This window comes from Sus scrofa, chromosome 7 (assembly GCF_054392235.1).
Source record: "Sus scrofa isolate SSC_HxYL_T2T_F1_AM1 chromosome 7, Sscrofa_HxYL_maternal_Yorkshire_Landrace_v2.0, whole genome shotgun sequence".
NCBI lineage: Eukaryota > Metazoa > Chordata > Mammalia > Artiodactyla > Suidae > Sus > Sus scrofa.
Window position 1 is genome coordinate 26912165 of NC_139389.1, and position 8144 is coordinate 26920308.

Consider the following 8144-nt stretch of genomic DNA (forward strand, 5'->3'; position numbering starts at 1 on the left):
AGAAACTCCAAAAGCTTCTTATTTTTAGTATTTTTAATATAGCTACTCCAGGGGAGTGTGGAAATCCAGTTATGGAAGAAACCGGGGCCATGCTTGCTTGCCCAAGGTCAAAGGCTACAGGGGGGCAGTGACAGGGCTGGGATTCAAGAGCTTCTTCTCCCAGCGTTAGAACCCTGACCCCTGACTCCCAGAGACAGAGACACAAAGAGAGTCTGCGACAGGAACTATGAGTCAGAGAGACCAAGTCAGGAACATGAAAGGAAGTGTGAGGCAGAGCAGGGGCACCCTTGAGGGAGAGAGCAACACAGAGAGTGACCCAGAAAAGCCTAATGAGCTGGAGAGCAGTCGCGAGGAGCCCCACGTGCGTCTCAGGTCTTGCCCACATGACCGACTCTCCCTCCCTCCCTCCCTTCCTCTTCCCTGCTGACCCGTCGACAAAACATCTCTGGCATGCTGCTGGCATCCAGCCTGCCAATTAGTTCAGGAGCCTCTCCCTCTGACTTCCTCCGGAGGCTCGGAGGCGCGCCCCTCCCCCTCCCAACACACCCCTGCAGCCCGGGTCCTGCCCAGCCGCGCACATCTGCGAGAGAACCTGGCTTCCGGAGCCGGACCTGCCGGCCTCTGCGGCTCCGCTCATCAAGCCCCTCCCCGCGCAGAGCGAAGCATCTCACACCCTTTTATCTGCTCGGCCGAGCACCTTTGCAAGCGTCTAGAAACCCAAGCTTGGAGGAGGCAGCCACCGCCACGCCCGGCGGCCCCCGCCCCAGGGGTGGTGTGTGTGTGTGGCCGGAAGGGCAGGGAGGGGCTTCAAGGAGGAGGGAGAAAACGACCCCACCGAGGCTCTTGGGGTAGGATTGAGGAAGCTGAGAAGTTTCATTTACATCTAGAAGGAGAAAGGCAAAGGCTTCTCACAGGGGGAACTAGTGGAGAAGAGAGGTCACCAAATGATTATTATTTTTTAATTTTTGTTTTTATTTTTTGTCTTTTTAGGGCCGCACCCTGGGCACAGAGAAGTTTTCAGGCTAGGGGTTGAATCAGAGCTGCAGCTGCCAGCCGACGCCTGGGCCACAACAATGCTGGATCCCAGCCCTGTCTGCGACCTACACCACAATTCGTGCAATGCTGGATCCTCAACCCCACTGAGCGAGGCCAGGATTGAACCTGAGTCCTCATGGATACTGGCCTGGTTTGTTACCGCCAATTAGAGCCCACCAATTAAATGAAGGGGACTGGAGGGCAAAACAATCGCACCAGAAATGAGTTGGGAACAAAAAGAGAGAGGAGAGAGTCTCACACAAGTGGCTGGACTTGGGGAGAAGATTTGTCAGAACTAAGTTAGTTGGGAATGAGTTTGGAGAAGGAGCAATCATGATACTTGTGACTTTTCAGAGCACTTTTATATAATTTGATTTATTTCATCCTTGTGCAGTAGATATCCATTTTATGAATCAAGAAGCCGAGGCTCAGGGAGGTCAAGTGACCTCTATAATAATTCCAAATGCTGTCTTTTATCCTTCATGCCACAGGTGCAGATCTTTCTGTAATTAGCATATTCAATAGAAAAGAGAAATTAGACTTTTAGCAAGTTGAAGATTTTCATCCATCAAATATTTATGGGGCCCTTTTTATGTGTCAGACAATATACAAAATACTCACGATGCTAAGACTGGCTGCCTTCAAAAGGCTGAGCTAGCTGGGGAGCGATGTGAGCGGTACAAACAGGGCAGGAAGGCAGCCCAGGTGACTGAGGGCTCTTCTCTGGGGGGAGAGCAGCTTCCATAGGGGAAGAGACACAGTCTGGTCTTGGAAGAAAAGGACATATTTCCCCAGTGGATGGTGGGAGGGGGGCTGGAGAGAGCCTTTGAGGTGTGAGCAAGAAGACACACGGTCTGGGAGAGCTCCAAGGAGTTGAGGGTGTTAAAAGAGAGCAAAGGGGACATATGAGGGCCGCTGGATGGAGATTAGTGACATTTAATTCATGATTTATTTAAAACCATTGCATAGCTGGAGTTAGCGTTGAGAAGAGTCTTACAACTCTACTGCTTTTTTTTCTTTTTTTGGTCTTTTCTAGGGCCGCACCCGAGGCAGATGGAGGTTCCCAGGCTAGGGGTCTAATGGGAACTGTAGCTGCCAGCCCACACCACAGCCACAGCAATGCCAGATCCTTAACCCACTGAGCAAGGCCAGGGATCGAACCCACAACCTCATGGTTCCTAGTCGGATCTGTTAACCACTGAGCCACGACGAGAACTCCCCACAACTCTACTGTTAAGGTATGAGAGCGCTTCTGCGTTATGTTGGAGTAATAGGGATGTAAGGGAAGTAAAGAAACAGTCTTTGAGAATGTCTATGTGCCAGAGAGCATGCAAAGCACTTTCACATACATTATCTACTTTGATTCATGTAGCCATTAACAAGGATGAAGACCTCCTTGGTTTGACCTGATCTCTAAGATCCATAGTTAAAAGAAAAAAATAAGTGCAAGATATTTTGCAGTATGAGTTATGATCCATATTAAAGACACACGGGGAAGGGTTTGGTCAGAGGGAACAGGCAGCACAGAGCCAGGGAAGCCCAAGAGAACAAGGTGTGTCTGGAGACAGTCAGAGGGTTGACCTTGACAAAGATAATGTGTATGGTGAGGATGTTTGTGCTTGAGGCTGGAGCCAAGAGGGACGTGGAGCTCGCCATGCTAAAGGTTTGATATTAACCCTGTTCTCCAGGTGAGTCTCATGGGCATTTTTTTTCCCTTTCCTTTTTTTTTTTAAGAGATGGTTGTTGTAGAGTATTATAAGTGACAGGTATATAACAGTGATTCACACTTTTTAAAGGATATACTCCATTGATGGTTATTATAAACTATCAGCTATATTCTCTGTACAATATATCCTTGTAGCCTATTTATTTTATATGTAATAGTTTGTATCTCTTAATCCCTTACCCCTTTCTTGCCCCACGCCCCTCCCCTCCCCCGACTGGTAACCAGCAGTTTGGTCTCAGAGAGTTTTTTTAAATTTTTTTTTTAAATTTATTTTTGTTTTTTTGCCATTTTCTTGGGCCACTCTCGTGGCATATGGAGGTTCCCAGGCTAGGGGTCTAATCTGAGCTGTAGCTGCCGGCCTACGCTAGAGCCACAGCAACGCAGGATCCGAGCTGCGTCTGCAACCTACACCACAGCTCACGGCAACGCCGGATCCTTAACCCACTGAGCAAGGCAACCTGCAACCTGCAACCTGCAACCTCATGGTTCCTAGTCGGATTCGTTAACCACTGAGCCACGACGGGAACTCCTCAGAGAGTTTTTAAGTGGGAGAAACACACTCTGATGAAGCACGTTAAGGAGATGGCTCTGGCTGCTGGTGGAGAAGGGACTGGAGGAGGGGGAGGGAGACTCCGGGGGCTCCCAGGCTGGACCGTGGGAATGGAGAGGAGGAGGAGGAAGTGTGTGAAACTGCTTTGAGGAAGTGAGTGGGCAGCAGATCTCCACATGGCTGATGGGGAAAAAAAAAAAAACCTAGAAGGTACACAGGACACATCACTTTTCAGGAGGGGGATCGTAGTTATACCTGCATGAAAAGACAAACGAGTTCATGAGAAAACCCAGCAGCCCCACCCATCACCACAGAGTTCAACTTTTTTAACTGATTTGCTTTTTGGTATTTGTCAACAGGATTATGTTATTACTGCATGCTCTTTCCACTTTAGGCATTTTTTGATGCCTATTGATATGCTTTTATGAAAGAGCATTTAGTTATTTATTTTTGCTTTTTAGGCCCGAACGCTTGGGATATGGAGGTTCCCAGGCTAGGGGTTAATTGGAGCTGCAGCTTCCAGGGTACACCACAGCCATAGCATCATGGGATCTGAGCTGCATCGTCGACCTACACCATAGCTCATGGCAATGCCGGATCCTTAACTCACTGAGTGAGGCCAGGGATCGAACCCAAGTCCTCATGGATACTAGTCAGATTCGTTTCTCCTGTGCCACAACGGGAACTCCAGAAAGAACATTTTTTAAAACCATCAACTTCACTTGGTTCACAAACAGATATCCTTAAAATCCCCACCATCCTCAATTTACAGCGATTTTAAAAATACATACACATACATTTCCATATGTATTTCCATATGTACATACATATGTATGTAAGTGAACTGAAATACATCCTACAGGATCACATCAGGCTAGGATTCAAGGAGACATTGACTAAAGGAGATTTTATTCTGCCTGTCTGGTTTAAATTCTTTACCAGTGGATGTATATATTAATTACGTGTGTAGTTCAAGTGAAAAAAAGCGAATCCACCCAACAGTAGTAAAAGGTAACTATCATTACCCACAGTTTACAGATGCAAAAACTGAAGCCCAGAGACTTAATTTGTTCAAAGTCTTACAGCAAGCAAGCACAACTGGTAAAAACCAGACTTGAGCCTGAAGGAAGATAAGGGACCAGTGTTGGGGCAGGACAAAAGGAAGTGAAAAAGAAAGCCAGAAATCTGAACCAGGAAAGGTGCCACCTGCAGCAGAAAAGGGTCATGAAGGCAGAAGGCAGGAGGCTGTTGATTGGAAGGGAGTGCTAAAGGGACGCATAGTCAGACAGAAACACTAGACTGAAAGAGTCAAGGTCATGGCCTCACGCCTGCACGTCCTTAGAGAGCATCCCCAGAAAACTCAGGTACCAGGCATCTGCAGTGAGTCACCGGATCCCAGAAACTGAGGGCAAGAGTGAGATCATCACCCTAAAAGATAGGGAGCAGAGACAACAAAGCCCTTGGGGTCCAGGGAGCTTAACCTGTCTGGTCAGAGGCCACTGTCACAAAAGCAACAAAGAATTCATATTGAATAGGTTTTCCTCAGGGCTCAAATGAGTAGGTAGAGGAGTCACTGTGAGGCTGTGACACCAGACAGGATGGCAAACAAATACAGTCAGGCCAAGGAAACAAGCTGCTGAGTCTCTGTCCTGAGAGAATGAGGGATATCTGGGGATCAGAATTCTGGAAGAGGTCGAAGCCAAAGCCATCCAAGGCAGCTGGCCCCTCCCTAACCATGACTCAGCTTCACCAGTGCCCAGGGTCACTCCTCCCCTCCCATGACCATGGGGGGGTGGGGGTGGTGGTGACTGTGAGGGCTGAATGTGTCAGCCCTGTAACCTGGAATTATATGGCTGTGTTGGGAGCTGGACACTGGAGATGAATTCAAGACTTTCTCTATTTGAAAACTGCTTGCATGGAACTGGATTCTACATGGAGAAACACACATGCCCCAACCCCACGAATTCATCCTTCCCCCAATTCCCCACCCGAATACGGAGAAGGAGCCAAACAGCAGCATCTCACATTCAGAAGCTGGCTTGACATTCACGGGTAAACCTTGTTATTCTCTAATTAGGCATAAACTGTCTCACAGAACAATGACCTTAGACAAGTTCACTCTGAAATCATATGACACAAAGCAAGGCCAGGTCATAATTCTGAGCACAGACAAAACAGAAAGGTCACTATACCACTCACCAAATACCAAATACCCCTTCTCTTCCCTTCTGGCAAAAAAACAAAAACCAAAAAACAAAACTGCTACTTCTTTTTTTTAAGGGCCACACCCAAGGCATGTGCAAGTTCCCAGGCTATGAGTCAAATTGGAGCTGCAGCCTCCAGCCTATGCCACAGCAATGCCAGATCTGAGTCGAGTCTTCGACCTACACTACATCTCAGGGCAATGCCAGATCCTAAATCCACTGAGGAGGGCCAAGGATGGAACCCGAGTCTTCATGGATACTAATCAGGTTCTTTACTGCTTAGCCACAGTGGGAACTCCCACTGCTGCTTATTTATCCTTTTTCTAGGGGTTGATTGAGATGCCCAGACATAGGATTTACCCTGCCTTCTTTCTTTCTGTTTTTGGTTTTCAGGGCTGCATCTGTGGCATATGGAAGTTCCCAGCTTAGAGGCTGAATCAGAGCTGCTGGCCTAGGCCACACCCACAGCAACACCAGATCCCTAACCCACTATGCGAGGCCAGGGGTTGAACCCACATCCTTACAGATACTAGTTGGGTTCTTAACCCACTGAGCCACAACAGGATCTCCTACCTTGTTTCCTGACAGCAGCATTTTATCTGGAGCAAATCCCTACTTCCTTAGACCCGCCCCCAAGTCGCCTAACCAAAGCCCAAATCCTATCCTAGGTTTTGTTCAAATGTTCTCTTACTGGGATGTCCCACTGTCCCTTATGGGGTGTGTTCTCTTTTTATGCAAAGAGTAATAAACCCAACGTATTCAACTACAGGTGTGTTTCTAGGGGTCTTTGACTAGAAGACACTGGTGACATTCAGGGTTGCTTTTCTTCACTCTTAGCATCTGGAACCTTCTCTGAGGATCTGGACCCAGGCTGTGTGGGAGAAGATGGAACAAAGGCAGGAGGTGCTGTCAGAAGGGACAAAACAAAGCCTTACTCACTCAACAAATATATCCTGGGAACCCATATACACCACACACCTTCTAGGGTCCAAGGACAATAGGCAAATAAAGCAGCATCTGTGATTTTTCAGGAAGCTCTCTTGGGGGGCAGAGGTGGGGAAGACACATAAACAGATCATTATAATAATGATATGAAGGATTTGGAATTCTGGTTGTGGCTCATCAGATTAAGAAACCGACTGATATCCGTGAGGATGTGGGTTTGATCCCCAGCCTCGCTCAGTGGATTAAGGATCCAGTTTTGCTGTGGTTGTGGTGCAGGCAGGCAGCTGCAGCTCTGATTGGACCCCTGGCCAGGGAACTTCCATATGCCACAGGCGTGTCCAGAAAAAAAAAAAAAAAGAAAAAGAAATAGAAAAAAAAAATTCCTTGCATTGAGAATTCTTAAGATTTATTTTTTAAAAAACATTTTTGTGGGAGTTCCCGTCATGGCGCAGTGGTTAACGAATCTGACTAGGAACCATGAGGTTTGCGGGTTCGATCCCTGGCCTTGCTCAGTGGGTTAAACGATCCGGCGTTGCCGTGAGCTGTGGTGTAGGTTGCAGACGCGGCTCGGATCCCATATTGCTGTGGCTCTGGTGTAGGCTGGTGGCTACAGCTCCAATTCGACCCCTAGCCTGGGAAACTCCATATGCCACGGGAGCAGCCCAAGAAATAGCAAAAAAAAAAAAAAAAAAAAAAAAAAAAAAAATTTTTGTATATATCATATATCAGTGTTAATTATATTTCTCATGTTGTACATTGCATCCTGAGTAGTTATTTCTTTTATATCTGGAAGTTTGTACCTTTTTGACTACCTTTCTCTTTCTTTTTATCCTCACACTTTTCAGGGCGATAGGTGGAGTTATTATGGATTGGGTTGTATCTGCCCAAAAGATATGTTGAAGTTCTAACCCCTGATACCTATGAATGTGATGTTATTTGGAAATAGAGCCTTTTTTGGGAGGGGGGGACACAGTCACAGCATGCAGAAGTTCCCAGACCAGGCATCGAACCTGCACCACAGCAGCAAGCTGAGCCACAGCAGTGACAACGAGGGTCCCTGAACCTGCTGAGCCACCGAGGAACTCCTGGAAGGAGGGTCTATTCAGATGTAATCAAGTTAAAATGAGGTTATACTGGATTAAGGCAGACTAGATACCTGAACCAATATGACTGGTATCCCTAGAAGAAGAGAGAAATTTGAACACAGAGACACAGGAGAGAGGGCCATGGGGAGAGAGGCCAAAGACTGGATTAATGCATCTGTGAGCACAGGTGACAAGGTTTGCCTGCACACACAGGAATCTGAAGGCAGCGAGGAAGAGCATAGTCTTGTCGACACCCTGATTCCAGACATTCAGCTTCCAGACTGGGAGAGTTTTTCTTGTTTTAAGCCACTCAGTTTGCGGTAATTTGTTATAAGAGCCCTAGAAAACTAATACAGGTGTTGAGGGGGTCAAGGTAGAAGGCAATACCATGGAAAGGTTATTATTTGTTATAACCACACTTTTTGTATACTTTATCTTTTCCAGGGGTTGGTTTGTTTGTTTATTGCTTTTTTAGGGCCTATTTATCTTTTCCAGGGGTTTGTTTGTTTGTTTGTTTATTGCTTTTTTAGGGCCGAATCCACGGCATTTGGAAGTTCCTGCAAATGCCAGCGTACACCATATTCACAGCAATGCCAGAT